The following is a 16,062-nucleotide window of genomic DNA, read 5'->3' on the forward strand; positions in this document are numbered from 1 at the left end:
CAGTGAGGTATTTACTTTATTGGAGATTTGGAGTGATATTGGCCATGCCTTACTGGCTGCATGAAAAGGGGGTACAGGAACAGAGGCAGCAACAGACAGGGGAGCTTCAGAGAGCAGCACTGACCCTGCAAGGAGTCCAGGAAGTGGGAGGGCTACACTCAGGTAGCCTTGAGAGGATTGTTACTAGTCCTAGCCCCTGTTGGGCTACCCCAGATCAGGCGTATTCCCCAGACGTTCACCATCAACTAAAGTTAGAGGTAGCTGAATCCTAAAGACGCTTAATTGGGTCTAAAGGTCCAGACTATCTCTTCCTAAAGGAAAGGAACGACCTGAAGATGTTACCATCCTCCAGATAGCACTTTTAACAAGTTTAACTAAACTGTAACCTTCCAGATATTATGAGGGTCCAGAAAACTCCCCCAGAATTCTGCAACTCCTCACCAAAAAGTGTACAGGGATTGAGTTCGCGAGTTTGACACAGAAGTACTATGTGAGACAATTCTAAAAAAATATAGATTTATTAAAGTACCGACATGTAATTACAGTTGGTGATTCAGTCATAACATTAACAGTTCCAAATACAAAAAGCTTACAATTCTTATTCAGAGGTCCTTATTCTCAAATCTTAACTTCGTTACATTTTTACATTTCTTAGTCTTATTCCAGGATATCCACCAAAATCAAATACCTCTGATACCCAAGACTCAAACAGTTGAAAACTTACAGAGCCTGCCTCTGAAGCCTGAGAATCGCTTTGCCCCTTTCAGCGAATCTATCTTCCCATTTGAAAGTTCTATATTTATACCCTTTTTTCAGTGGTATATCCTTTGAAGTTTACTGCTGATGTAAGCTAATTATCTCTAGTCATTTTTCTGTTGACTCCTGCTATTCTTACAGTCAGTTTAGCTTGTAGCTTGCAGAATTATGTCTCCTCCTTTAGGTGTTCGAAGCTTATAAAAACAATGTGACAGCAGTGGTTCTATTTGATTTCATTTTTATCAAAGTCTCCTGTTTGTATCTTTTGCATTTAGAACACCTCAACTGGTTGCAACACAGACTTCGTGTCTCCTAGGTGTTCCAAGTTCAACACAAAAACAAAGTTTAAAAAAAAAATTGCCTCCTGTGTTTCATTTGATATCATTTTTACAAAGGCATATGTTTCTTTAATTTATCTGTGTTTCTTTCTGAAGTGTTGGTTTAAAACACTTAAACTGGGTATGGCTATTGTGTTCTTTCCAAGCTGCAGACTTTTAGGAAACTTTAACTTTCCACTTCAATAGGGCTATTGTTTCAGTGTCAACAAGTTATCTTACCTCAAAAGCCTGTATGCTGTTTACAGCTCTTGATTGTTAAGGCTTCCAGACTTCCAGACCCAGTATGTCATGTTTTAATAAAGTCAAAATTCTGTTCATAGGATGGTGTATTTTTCTGAATATGGCTATTCCTTCACACCCCCCGCTTGACCAAAAAATGAGCTGGAGCATCTAGACAGAGTTTGGTCAATGTTACTAATAATGTTGCAATAGCACATTAATTTCACGAGATGCACAATCATGTGCTACATGAAAATTCCTTTTAAGTCATCCTAGGACAAGGTTTTGCCTTATTTTAAATTGAACACAATTTAAAAGGATGATAGGTACATAGTCATGCAATTAGCAAAACAACATGTACTTAGAATGTCCCATTGGCAGATGTACGTTCCGTAGAGGTGAGTTATTCAGATGAGTCAAGGAGACCACATTTGAAACTAGCTGAAGCTTGACATGCTGTTCCTTCGATCTGGCGTGTGGAATGATTCTTGTTTTCGTAAAGGCCTTGCCAGGCGCTCAGTTGATTCCTTCTTCATCCGCAGCGTCTTCCTCTTTCGTTGAAGTAACTCATTGATTTTTCCTTGTTTCGGTTGTTACTTTTCGCGAATCCAATTCCTGATGCGTTGCCAAGCATCATCAGTAATTCAATCGCATCCATTTCCTGTGTCATGCTCCAAGCTGGGCCTTGAAAGACAGTGTACGACTGCACCCTGTATTGTTTCTGCATTTTGGTATCCCGCAGGAAATCTTTTGAGATTGTCTATGGAGACAGTTTTAAGAATATGCTTGCCATTCGGCTGGTTAATATGTATTTTAACTGTTCTTTTGTTAATAACAGTATGTATTTGAACAGGTTTTTTCCACTTCGGTCTTAAACCAGGTTTTTGCTCGAACTTCTTTTCCTATACCCATTCGCCTACTAGGGGTTGCCATGCTTTGTTTGTCAATTTTTTCCACCTATTTGCCTCCCTTATCCCCTGATCAATTTGATGAATCTCCTCTGTTACTTCTTTTTTAAAATCTAACTGTCGCTGTCGGGTCAAGGACTCAGAGAGTGTAGAGGCAATAAAAGAACTATGGGTAAGAGGTGTATGCATCTCAACCCCATACATCAGATAATATGGAGTTTTAGGGGACACTGTCCCTGATGCAGATGCGGGCACATTATTAAGTGATAGCTACACCTCCAGATTGATGGTGGTCCACTTATTCCCCCTGATTCTCAACAGTTTGACCAATAGCTTTTTTACTTCCTGGTTTTTTCATTCCACCAGCCCCGCTGATTGCGGATGATGTGACATGCTGTGCTCTAACCCAATCCCCCTTTGTTCGCAGTAGTCTTTGAAGACCTTGGATACAAAGGCTCCGCCTTGATCGGAGTGTAAGATTTTGGGTGCACCAGCTACAGTAATTATGTCAGAAATAGCCTTGGCAAGTGCGTTTTCTGAAACAGTTTTTGTGGGGACCAGCCAGTGCATCCATCCACACAAATGAGAACATGTCTGTATCCCAAAGATGGGGGAAGTGGTCCAATAAAGTCAATAAAGAATTTTCCCATTGGCTCATCAGCTTTCACAGGAGCCAATGGTGGTGGCTTAATTAGTGATGATTTATTGGTTAAATAGCATGGCTCACAATTTGCCACGAATATTTTACAGGCCTTAAGCATGCCTGGCCACCAATATAAGAGGATCAATTTGCAGAATGTTGTTCTGGCACCACAATGTGCTTGACCTATGCCCTCGTGAGCTTCTTTTACAAGCTGTTCTCATTTGTGTCTCGGGGGTACTTCTCGGTTTCCCTTGGGCAACTTAATTAGCACAATACCCGTAGGGGTTTCCGAGTAAAAGTACTTTGGTGGATATCCTGGTGATTTCTCTTTTGTTGGGTCTAATAGCTGAATCAGTTCCTCATCCTGATTAGCTGCCCGTTCTGCCCTAGTGATTACACTAATATTGGCAGGCCCCTCTCGAGGGGGTGCCATGCAGACTGAATGTTTTGCTTGTTCATCTGCAAGACTGGTTCCTTTTGAGTGTACTGTCCCAGTGGTATGCCCGTTTATATGAATCACCTGACAATTCTGTTTCTCCATTCTCGAACGGAGAATGCCTTCCCACAATGACTGATGCTTTATGGGTTTACCCTTATGATTGGTAAAATTTGTTTGTTCCCAGAAAACTAGATCTTGGTTATATCCTCTTTTACAATAGTCACTATCTGTACAAATTAGTGTGGGTTTAATAGGGTCTGCCTTTTCTAAAGCATACCGTAATGCTGCGGTTTCAGCATATTGCGCTGTCTTATGGCCAAGGGGTATAGACAGTAATTCTTCTGGATAAAAAGAATAGGAATCTCGAAAAGTCCCTACTACTATCCCCATCCCAGCTGAGGATTGTTGGGGTGTCCCTTTTTTAATCATCATCAAAGATCCATCACAGTAAATGACTTGATGGTATTCTGTAAGCGGTCTCATAGGTATTTGTCTGATTCCCTCCTCCGTATCATCATCCTCCATGATGGGGAGATGCTCAAAGTCCATTTCTGGGGAGAGGAATTTAAAAATGAGTGTATGATCATTCAAGAACGATGCCCATTTTGATTAAGACACCTTATTCTGTTAGTTCTTTGAGCGTTGTTAGTAGATCTATTTTTCCTTTGTGGTCTTGACTAGGCCACTGTTTTTCAGGTTTGTGCCAGCCAGCATCAAATGGGTGGGGTTTGATGTCTATCTTTCTACATTGATTTGGATGGCGTTGTAGAGGGTAGTATCTATTAATGAGTTGCTCGATGAGGTCTTTGCCACCCCCCTCTAGGCAAGTTCGATCAAGCTGTGTCTGAACATGTTTTTCCCCGTCATCCTGGTCTGTGGATGCTTCTACAGGTCTGGTTGAGATTTTAAGGTAATGTTTCATGTCTGGTTGTCCTATAATGAGGGACCAGGCCAATTGTGGTACCAGTCCTACATCTAGGGTCACCGTGATTCCATATATAGTAATAGGTATTTTGGAAAAATTAATTATTTTAGTTTTCTCTTGTGTGAATCCCCCTAATGGTCTTTTACAAATTGGGCTCCCCAAATCTGTCCATTTAGTTTTTATAATTGCAGGATCTATTACAGCGTAATCAGCTCCCATATCAAACAGGGCCTTCACTTGTGTGTTTGTGGACAAGGTTCACAGAAATCACAGAAACCCCACAGTGCAGATAGAGGCCATTTTGGCCCATCGAGCCTGCACCGACCACATATCCCACCCAATCCCCGTAACCCCTACACCAACACATATCCCACCCTATCCCCGTAACCCCACGTATTTAATCCCCCTAACACTAAGGGTCAATTTATCATAGCCAATCAACCTAACCCGCACATCTTTGGACTGTGGGAGGAAACCGGAGCACCCGGAGAAAACCCACGCACACACGGGGAGAATGTGCAAACTCCACACAGACGGTCACCCGAGGCCGGATTCGAACCCGGGTCCCTGGTGCTGTGAGGCAACAGTGCTAACCACTATGCCACCATGCAGGTTGTCAGGGCATAGGGGAATTCAAGAGGCCCTGCCTGGGTGCCAGGCCTCCAATCCTGGGATTGTTCATCCTCAGGATCCTGAGCTTCATTTGCTGCTTTGTTTTTAATTATTTTAACTGATTCTTGTTCCTCCCTCTTGGGGGTATCATGATTTCTAGATCCCTGAGGGGGTTTGTCGGACCATTTATTATCGTGACGATCCTCCTGATGGGGTTGGCGTTGGTTCTGCCGGGAATCTTTTTGATCCCCATTTCAGTTTTCCCAGTACCCTCCCATGGGTCTCTGATAGTTTTGGCCAGTGTAAAAGCTGTCCCCATAGGGAGTCCACTGTCCTTCGCTTTCCTTTCGAGGTCTAGCCCCTCGTCTATCCCATCTTGCTGGGGAGAAATCTTTCTTGTATTGTGGGCGAGTTGGGGGTGTAAACCTTCTGGAATACCCTCTTGGGGGTCCCGAGCCACGAGTTTGTGTCTGAGCGGGGTGGACTTGAAACTTGGGTCTATACAGCCCTTGTTTCTGAGTACCAAAGGTACCTTCTCTGGTTTTTTTATCCCTAGTTTCTGATCTCATTATAGGTTTAGTTTGGGGTAGACCTAAAAGGTCATGATTTAATTGGATAATGTGATTGACATTATCCCATCTTTGTTGGTTATCTCGATAATCATTTAGAGCACCCTCACAGGTAAGTTTGAGGGCTGTATTTTGGTATTGATTGGCCAGGCAATCATGGACAATGTCCCAGTTATCCTGTGTAAGTACTTTGCCTAATCTGTAGGCAGCTACCAGCCCTTTAGTTGTGGCTGTATTAGTGAGTATTTCCTTGAACCTATTACATGCCCTCCCTGAGTTGCCATGAGAACATAGGCGTACATTTGAACCCAGTTTAATGGGGGTATTAAGTCTGAACTTAGTATCATTTGCAGTAGTTGCCTCAGGTGTTGGGCATTCCAATCTTGGCAACAGGTTTCCAATTTATCAAGGTTAGTTAGAATCCAGCAGGTTTTTTCCTGGCTGGTGTTTCCCGGTCTACCACACATTGTGTAGATAAAGCTCAGGTTTACTTGATCTAGGGGCGCAATGTGTGGTTGCTGGGGTTGGCGTACTGGACCAGTATTCATTGTGCCTCCATCATTTAGATAAGATTGAGCTCGTGCCTGTCGGCATTGATTATAATGGATTCTAAGCTGTCTATAGTTTTCTCGAAGATTCTGGTCATTTATTTCATCATGAGCTTGCCACCTTAACTGGAATCCGTGGCCCCCAGAAGCATAGGCTGCTCCAGGTCCTGCTAATTGGCTATGGTTGCCACCACCTTGTTGGGCACCATTCATTAGGCCTCCCAATTGTGCGGGTGTGCTCTTTATCATTAAGGAAATTAGTGGATTTGGAGTATTTGTTTGATTATTCCACTGGATATTCTGTATCCCTTGGTTTTGGTGATCAACATCAATCGTGCCATGAGTTCTAACGGCTCCGTCGGCATCAAAGCCTTCTATTTCAAAAATTATCACTTGGTTTTGTGGAGATACAGGGATAGGATTATTTCCCCTAATAAAACAATCGTTTGAATTTCCTAATAAAAAGACTTGGCCAATTCCGACAGGGTTTGCCATTTTGTCAGGACCTAACCTCGGTTAGAGTTTAATATGAACTTTATAAGAAATTTCTAGACCTCAATGGTATATTGAGAGAGCTCTGATTTAAGTTCTACAAGGCCTGATCAGGGACTTGTCGTCTCTAGAGACAAATCTGGGTCTTAGTACTACTGTCAGTAAAACACTCCTTCTATACTTAACAATCTACAAGATGGATATAGATATAAATATAAGTATAGGTTCTGTATCAACTCGTTAACACACGTGTTGGGCGCCAACTGAGAGGATTGTTACTAGTCCTAGCCCCTGTCGGGCTACCCCAGATCAGGTGTATTCCCCAGACGTTCACCGTCAACTAAAGTTAGAGGTAGCTGAATCCTAAAGACGCTTAATTGGGTCTAAAGGTTCAGACTATCTCTCCCTAAAGGAAAGGAACAACCTGAAGATGTTACCATCCTCCAGATAGCACTTTTAATAAGTTTAACTAGACTGTAACCTTCCGGATATTATGAGGGTCCGGAAAACTCCCCCAGAATTCTGCAACTCCTCACCAAAGAGTGTACAGAGATTGAGTTCGCGAGTTTGATACAGAAGTACTATGCGAGACAATTCTAAAAAAATATAGATTTATTAAAGAACCGACATGTAATTACAGTTGGTGATTCAGTCGCAACATTAACAGTTCCAAATACAAAAAGCTTACAATTCTTATTCAGAGATCCTTATTCTCAAATCTTAACTTCGTTACATTTTTACATTTCTTAGTCTTACACCAGGATATCCACCAAAATCAAATACCTTTGATACCCGAGACTCAAAGAGTTGAAAACTTACAGAACCTGCCTCTGAAGCCTGAGAATCGCTTTGCCCCTTTCAGCGAATCTATCTTCCCATTTGAAAGTTCTATATTTATACCCTTTTTTCAGTGGTATATCCTTTGAAGTTTTCTGCTGATGTAAGCTAATTATCTCTAGTCATTTTTCTGTTGACTCCTGCTATTCTTACAGTCAGTTCAGCTTGTAGCTTGCAGAATTATGTCTCCTCCTTTAGGTGTTCGAAGCTTATCATAAAAACAATGTGACAGCAGTGGTTCCCTTTGATGTCATTTTTATCAAAGTCTCCTGTTTGTATCTTTTGCAATTAGAACACCTCAACTGGTTGCAACACAGAACTCGTGTCTCCTAGGTGTTCCAAGTTCAACACAAAAACAATGTGATGGCTGGTGCCACCCGTGTTTCATTTGATGTCATTTTTACAAAGGCATATGTTTCTTTAATTTATCTGTGTTTCTTTCCGAAGTGTTGGTTTAAAACACTTAAACTGGGTATGGCTATTGTGTTCTTTCCAAGCTGCAGACTTTTAGGAAACTTTAACTTTTTACTTCAATAGGGCTATTGTTTCAGTGTCAACAAGTTATCTTACCGCAAAAGCCTGTATGCTGTTTACAGCTCTTGATTGTTAAGGCTTCCAGGCTTCCAGACCCAGTATGCATGTTTTAATAAAGTCAAAATTCTGTTCATAGGCTGGTGTATTTTTCTGAATATGGCTATTCATTCACAGCCTTACATTGCTCATGGGGTCTAAAGGCCCAGCCTGAGCTACCTGAACCTCCATGAGGAGCAGTGTGGAAGGAGATTATATTCTCACATAAGGCCATCACAGAAATCTGCAGAATGCAGGAGTTGCACCTCACTACCATGGCTGGCATTGCATTGCCTGTGGCTTTAACGTGACCAGAGCCCTAAATCTCAATGCATCTGGGTCATTTTTAGCTGCAGTTGGAACCATGCACAATATAAGTCAAGCTGCAGTGAATTCCTCTAGACAGCAGATGACTGGCGTGCTGTTTGCCAAGGCTAATTAATTCATCTCATTCCCCATGGGCCAGAGGAGCCAACAGGAAAGGACTGTGAGATTTGCAGTCATTGCAAAATTCCCGCAAGTGTCAGGTGTCATTAATGGCAGATGAGCAGGTGTGTTGTCATTGTATGAGAGGACAACATGTGCTAATCCCATTGCACTTACTGCTACTACCATGGGGCTGTGGCTCAGCACTCTCTCTGGTCTGCAGCACAGCGGACTGTAGAAGATCTGTGATGCAATTCATTCCCCCAGCCTTTCAGAGGTGGAGGAGAAGGTGCAGCCCAGAACCTGAGTGGGACCAGTTTGAGCTTCGAACAGAGATGTTCGTGCTGGTGCCTCAGACTCCTGGACAGAGGGTCCAGCTGCAACATCAGTAGAGATGACCACATACTCCATGGTAGACTACAGAGTGCTGATGCTTTGTGCCAGAACGCCACACAAGCTAGAAGCAGACTCCTCCATATAGTCAGGCATCATGTGGAAGTTCTTAGGCAGGCTGCCCAATGCCTTGAGCAATTGCTGGTACACATGAACAATCTTTCAGTTGAATGTTGAGCTGCTAAAGCCTGAATCTCTGTCATCTTCAGCAGAGCTAGGACCCAAGCTTGCCCAGCCAGTTATCTCCTGGTCTGTCCTTTCCACTATTGCCAGCTCCTGCTCACTAGTACTGAGTGATTCACGCTATGCAGACCCCTCTAACTCACTATGCCATATGGGGTGCTGATTTCTGTGCTGGTACCTGGAAGTGATGGAGTGAATAATGGTGCATCTTCCCAAGTGTGGTCCCCTTCCAGCTCTTACACTACAGTACATGGCCCGAGTCATGGGATCGTCCTGAAAAAAGTGGAGAGCGACAAAGGTCAGAAGTTACACAATAGCAAATGACTGGCAGTGCAATGCCGCACCAGGTTGGCCGCTGCCTGTATGTGCAATTGTTTGAAAGAGAATGAAAAGAGAAATAGCCAGACATCCTGCTGTACTTTGCCTCCAGTCTTGCCATCTCCAATGATTCATGTCCTGCCTGCCACAATAATCTCCAATGTTTCTTCCTGCATCTGACTGGGGACTTGTATGGTGACTGGCCCTCCCTCGGTTTGGTTCCTCTCTCAGTTATTAGAAGCCACCTTGTCCTGTATGAAGCAATATGTTTATAATGGGGGATTTTAATTTCCCAAACATTCATTTAGTAATTCAATGGTGAGCCATCTAGCATTGAGGACTGGTCAGCTGAAAGATATGTAGACATTAAAAAACATGATTTTCTAACACAACACGTTAACAAGGAGATTTGGGTTAATCAGATACTTGATTTAGTTTTTACTATCAGAACTCGAATTGGGGATACACCTGGGCAACACTGACCACAATATTAATAGATTTAACCTGATAAAACAAAAGTTGCCAAAAATTTAATGCCTGTTCTGGATTTCAAAAAGGCTAAATTTGCAAAAATGACAGAAGACTTACTGGGGGAATAGTACTAACCTAGATACAAAATGGAATATCTTTAAAACCATTCTAATGCAAAAGGAAGTAATGTATGTCCCAAAAGTCAAAAAAGGCACATGGTAGAACAAAGCCAAGGTGGCTAGATGGCCATATGCAAGGAATAATCAGAGTTAAGCAGAAATACTTTCACAGATTAAAAGAAAGTAACTCTCAGGAGGACTGGCATATGTATTATGCTCAGCTTAAGGCAACAAAAGCTGCTATCAGAGAGGCCAAAAAGTCAATGGAAAAGAAGGTTGTGGATAATTGTGGTAGCAATAGTCAAAGAATTTCAGTATGTTAGGAGCCAGAGGGCGATAGAGGACTGCATATGGCCATTAAAGTAGTCCTCAGTGTAGATTTAGATTGACTTCCAGGACATGGCAGAGGTTTTAAATGGCTACTTTGCATCAGTCTTCACTTCTGTAGATTGCGTTCAGTTACCATTGATGCAAAGTGTCATTGACACTAAAGTTATAAATTATAAAGTAGCTGCAGATCTAATCATGGATAGAGTAAGGGATCTCAAATCGGATTGACATGTTGGGCCAGACTGCATTTGCCTGAGGTTGCTTAAAGAAACAACAGCTGTGCTAAGTGAGCCCTATGCTCATATATTTAATAGCTTACTGGAGTCTGGGATCATCTCTAACGACTGGACGGAGGCTCAAGATCAGTACAGGTGTCAGAATCCTTGAGGAGAAGAAAAATCACAATCTGATCTAGGTATGATGAGGAAATTGGCCTGTAACTGTAGGATAACACTTAATTTAGAAAACCTTGGCTAGGACCCGGTTCTGATCCCTACACCTGGTGGAAGATGTACTGCAAAGTTTCAGAGGAGGGCAACTAGATCACGATACACTTTCTGGGAGCTGGGTCTCTTTACTCTAGAAAAGCGTAGACTTTGGGAGGCTTGATTGAAGTATTTAAAATGATGAAGGGACTAGACTATATGTGGACAGATTATCTGAGTTAGGTAAGTTAGGTAGAGTGAAGGGACATCTGTATAAGTTACGTAAGCATAGATGTCAAGTTTGTTTTGTTTCCCAGAGAGTCATTGGCCTTAGGAACGGGTTTCTGGCTTGTGTAGCGAATGCAGATTTGCTGCAAATGTTCAAAAGGGAGCTAAACAGGTTCCTAGAGGAGGCTGATGTAGCTCCGTAGAAAAGGTAATTAGGATTTTGGGTGATGTACCTCGTGGTCATTGTTATCTCCTTCAACTCATTTCCGATTACCTTCAGGGGTCAGAGAGGAATTTCCCAGAATCCATTTTTCCTAAATTGGCCTAAGTTTTTTTAATCAGTTATTTTCCCCTCTCCTAGGCGATTATATGGTTGCTGGTTGCTGGAGAGCATTGGGGAGCATGTTGCTGAATTACAACACAACTGAATGCAACAGGTTCGATGGACCAGGTGGTCTGAAAGACTGAAAAGGCTTGGGCTCTTTTCTCTAGAAAAGAGATGACCGAGAAGTGACCTGATAGAAGTCTTTAATATTATGAAGGGGTTCGATAGGGTCGACGTAGAGAGGATGTGTCCACTTGTGGGGAGTCCAAAATCAGGGACCATAAATATAAGTTAGTCACTAATAAATCCAATAAGCAATTCAGGAGAAACTTCTTTACTCAGAGAGTGGTGAGAATGTGGACCTCACTATCACATGGAGTAGTTGAGACAAATAGCATAGATGCATTTAATGGAAGCTAGATAAGTACATGAGGGAGAAAGGAATAGAACGATATGTTGAATGGAGTAGATGAAGTAAAGTGGGAGGATGCTCGTGTGGACCGGTTCTGTGCTGTAAATTCTATGGCCCAGATTTTGTGGTGGGTAATGACGGTGAAACTGTCAGCGTTCACCATCATTACCCCTCTGAAACAGACCGCAACTTCAGGATTTAGCGCGTGCGCAGATAAACGCAGAAGTCCTGACGTTGCGGTCAGTCATTCCCTGCTCCGCCACAGGCTGCGCTGTGGAACTCCCCAGAGCCAGCAATCAATTGAAATCACATACAAGGCCAAAAACTTCCCCTATTATGCTGGAATATCACTGTTAAGCTATCCCATAACGGCATATTGACTGCTGAACAACCTTTCTGGCCCTGAAAAACTAATTTTATATTTGAACAATGTCAAATTTTTCCATTAATATGATTAAGAATTATATTATTTTTAAACAAATTTTTTTTTCAAGGTTGTTTATGATATTTCAGCTTCTACCTTAATCCTATATGTATGTCCCAATCTTTATTTCGCTCTCTGTAAAATTTATAAAAATTAAATTAGAATCTATGTATTTTACTTCCTGGTTTGCTGTCTGTGAGAATTCTTCAATATGATTGGCTACGTAGTCAGCTTGATGACATCACTGTTGCTGGATGCTGGAGATTCACTTGATTTGGCACCAGATTCAAATAAAGGTCAGGAGTGCTGAAATCAACAGCAGAGAGATCGTTAAATCTTTCTGGGCAGCTTTCTTCGAGGTCAGTGGTGAGCACAGTCGCTGACCACAAATTCCAGGCCGATATCTTTTTCTGTCCGTCTTTTTTGTAAGAAAGTGTGGGAGTGAGTTAGTGTGTGGTTCTCGTAAACGGTTTTGCAGGTCTAAGAGGCAGCTTCATATAGTGGGCATTGTGAGAGTGAGGGGCAAGAGGGAAGGTGGTGACAGGCAAGAAAGTAATTCCAATGTGAACTGTGAGAGCAATTAGCAGAAGAGTGAAATGCTTCCCAATTGTTACCAGGTAAAAGCAGAATGCTGCTTGTGCCTGATCTGAGGGCGGCAGCAGCAAGTTTTTTTTAATTAATTCTCACGTTGTAGGTGTCGCTGGCAAGGAAACTGGTGGGGGGTGTAGTGATCAATAACATGTCATTCTGTGGTGGACACTAGGTGGAGCAGTAGAGCTGTATATAGCTGTATATATAAAACTACACTACCCAGCTATACATACATTAAGACTACATTACCCATGAGGCTAGGCTACCCACAAGGCAGCAGTCAAGATGGCAGCCTGCACACAGGAGCACACATGCAGCATCTCTACAGATACTGTACCTAGAGAGTGTGTACTGAATAAATGACTAGCTAGAAGCTAGCTGTGTTCATAGTAAGAATGTCTAGTTATTAATGAACATAACATGGTACCAGGGTGGTGAAGATCTGCTGAAAATTGTGAAAAGCGACATGGAGAATTTGAAGCCACCAGAGCGTTTGAATCTCACAGAAAAAATCGACTACAATTGGCAGACTTTTAAACAGCAATTCGAACTCTACATTGCAGCCATCGGATTTGGTACGAAGCCAGACGCAAGTAAGATAGCGTTGCTGCTTACGGTTGCAGGCCCACAGGCGATAGAGGTATTTAATACATTTGTATTTAATCCAGAGGAGAACAGAGAAAAATTAGAAGATGTGCTAAAAAAATTTGATGCACATTGCTCTCCCAAAAAGAATGAGACGTATGAAAGATACATCTTCCGTTCTCGGACACAGCAACAAAATGAGACTTTTGTTAGCTTTATAACTGATCTGAAACTGAAAGCACAGACATGTAATTTCTCTGAGCTCAAAGCATCCATGATTCGTGACCAGATTGTGTTTGGTATTCATGATAAAAAAGTCAGGGAACGTCTGTTGAGAGGAACCGAACTAACATTGGAAAATGCTGTGACAATATGCAAAGCCAGCGAGCTAGCTCGAAATCATGCGAAGACTTTCAGTGAAATCAATAATGATGCGAATGTAATGAGTGATAATGCTGCTGTCGGTGCTGTGCCCTACAAGGGGAAGAAACGTGGGCAGAACAGAAATGAAAAGCAATCGGAGGATGAAATTTTTAATTGTAAACGCTGTGGTTACAAACACCAGTTAAGACAATGCCCAGCGTTTGGAAAAATGTGCACAAAGTGTAATGGAAAGAATCACTTTGCCAAACAATGCTTTTCAAAAGTACAAACTAAGAAAGGGCAACGAGTTAATGTGATTGAGGACACTGATGTAAGTGAGACATTTTTTGTAGGAATGGTGTCATGTGACGATATCAAAAAAGTTACAGAAAATGTGCAGCCCTCAGAAATAGACAATGCTGAACATAAAGTTAATGCAGTAAAAGAGGACAAATGGATGATCCCACTGCAGATAAATGGAGCATTAGTTACATTGAAACTGGACACTGGGGCAAAAGCAAACTTAATCAGTATGAGTGACATTAACAATATGAAAGAAAAGCCCAAAATACAGAAAAAGTCAGTATTACTGAAGGACTATAATGGACAGAAAATAGATAGCTTAGGTGTATGCAGACTTAAAGTGACAGTCAAAGACAAAGTGCATCATCTCATGTTTTCTGTTGTGGCTGAAAGGCTTGATTCACTACTGGGTGACAAAGCTTGTGAGGACTTAGAACTGGTCAAAAGAGTTTACCGTATAAACTGTGCCATAAGCAGACCAGATGACTCAGGTGATGAAGCAGAGAGCCCATCAAGGATGAAAAGGCCAAAGGGTATCCATGTCTTCAAAAAGCCTAGTTTCTCCAAGAAGAAAGAAAAAGACTTCAAGGTCAAAGAGAAGCCAAAGGAAGAAAAGCACAAAGAGGAAAAACACAAGGAGAAAAAGTCCAAAGATATAACCGCAGCAGATGTTGTTAAGCAGTGGAAAGAGAAAAGGAAAAAGAAGAAGCCTGCACCAGAGCAGGAAGCAGTTCCGGTGGATACTCCTTCTTCCCTCAGGCCAATCTTTGGTGTTCCATTAGCCGAGGCTGCTGAGAGGACTATGCTGTATGATGCGATCCAGCTGCCAGCAGTTTTTCGAGAGTGCATTGACTACATTGAGAGTTATGGCATGAAGAGTGAAGGAAACACTGAAACCCTCTCCAAGCAAAGATCGCAAGGAGACCTCGATCTATACAAGAGCAGATTGATGACAATGCCGCAACTGCATCTTGTCATTCACCGCCAGAACAATCTCATGAAGACACATCAGACTTACCCGTGTTGAGAAGATCCACACGTGAAGTAAAAGAGCCTGATAGACTTAATCTTTGAGTACAATGTAAAGCTTTGAAAATGTGTTGACTGTTTTGAAAATGTTTATGTTTATCGAGCACTAACAAAAGTGTTACTGATATTATCTTTATTGTTTTCTTGAAAGTTGAGTGATATTGATTTTGTTAAACCTCCAAAGAAAGGGGGATGTAGTGATCAATAACATGTCATTCTGTGGTGGACACTAGGTGGAGCAGTAGAGCTGTATATAGCTGTATGTATAAAACTACACTACCCAGCTATACATACATTAAGACTACATTACCCATGAGGCTAGGCTATCCACAAGGCAGCAGTCAAGATGGCAGCCTGCACACAGGAGCACACATGCAGCATCTCTACAGATACTGTACCTAGAGAATGTGTACTGAATAAATGACTAGCTAGAAGCTAGCTGTGTTCATAATAAGAATGTCTAGTTATTAATGAACATAACAGGGGGCTTGCTAGGTCACGTCAGAGGGCAGTTATAAATCAACCACATTGGTGTGGGACTGGAGTCGCATATAGGCCAGACCAAGTAAGGACAACACGTTTCCTTCCTTAAAGTTCATTAGTGAACCAATTGGGTTTTTAATGCCAATCCGACAGCTTCATGGTCACTTTTACTGATACCAGCTTTTTTATTCCCAGATATTTTAAACTAAATTTAAATTCTCAAATTCTCATGGTGGGATTTGAACTCGTATCTTCTGGATTTAGTCCAGTAACATAACCACTACACTACCGCTCCCTGAGTGTCTGATTAGAATGAGAAGGAAGGTTCATGCAGTGAGCCATTGTGAGCAGAAAAGAAGCATTTACAGTAGAAACGGAAGTGTCAGGAGTGCTGAGCAGGAGAGAGGAGGAAGTGCTGTGGCAAGCTACTATCTTGAGAAAGTGAGCGAGCAAGACATTATTCTCACCTTTACTGTCCAAGTAAGGCCATGGAACACCTTCTGGCACTGCACCCATGTTCCCGGGATGATGCTTCTGGCATTCACATTTTCAGCCATCTCCTTACAGGTGTGCTGCAGTGTCTAACCGGGTATCCGTCTGCCATCTATGGGTTAGAGGACCTGTCTCTAGGCCAACACATGTTCCAACAGGCATCCTTCACCACAGCATGCAGAGTTCAAAGATTGTGTGAAAAATAACTGACTAGTTATAAGATATCTCTTCACCAAAAGGTGCAAGCTGGCTTCAAATAGACATTGGGCCTGTCGGATATCCTGCCCTCCTGGCAAGCTGCCAATC

General features: G+C 42.2%; 1 pseudogene; it reads right to left on the reverse strand.

Annotated features, from left to right (window-relative positions):
* Window positions 1-8,294: 8,294 nt before the first annotated feature.
* On the reverse strand, window positions 8,295-10,993 carry LOC147116450 (uncharacterized; annotated as a pseudogene).
* Window positions 10,994-16,062: the final 5,069 nt, after the last annotated feature.

This window comes from Somniosus microcephalus, chromosome 6 (genome assembly GCF_052327205.1).
Source record: "Somniosus microcephalus isolate GS21.2 chromosome 6, FLI_Smic_1.0, whole genome shotgun sequence".
NCBI classification, from domain to species: Eukaryota; Metazoa; Chordata; class Chondrichthyes; order Squaliformes; family Somniosidae; genus Somniosus; species Somniosus microcephalus.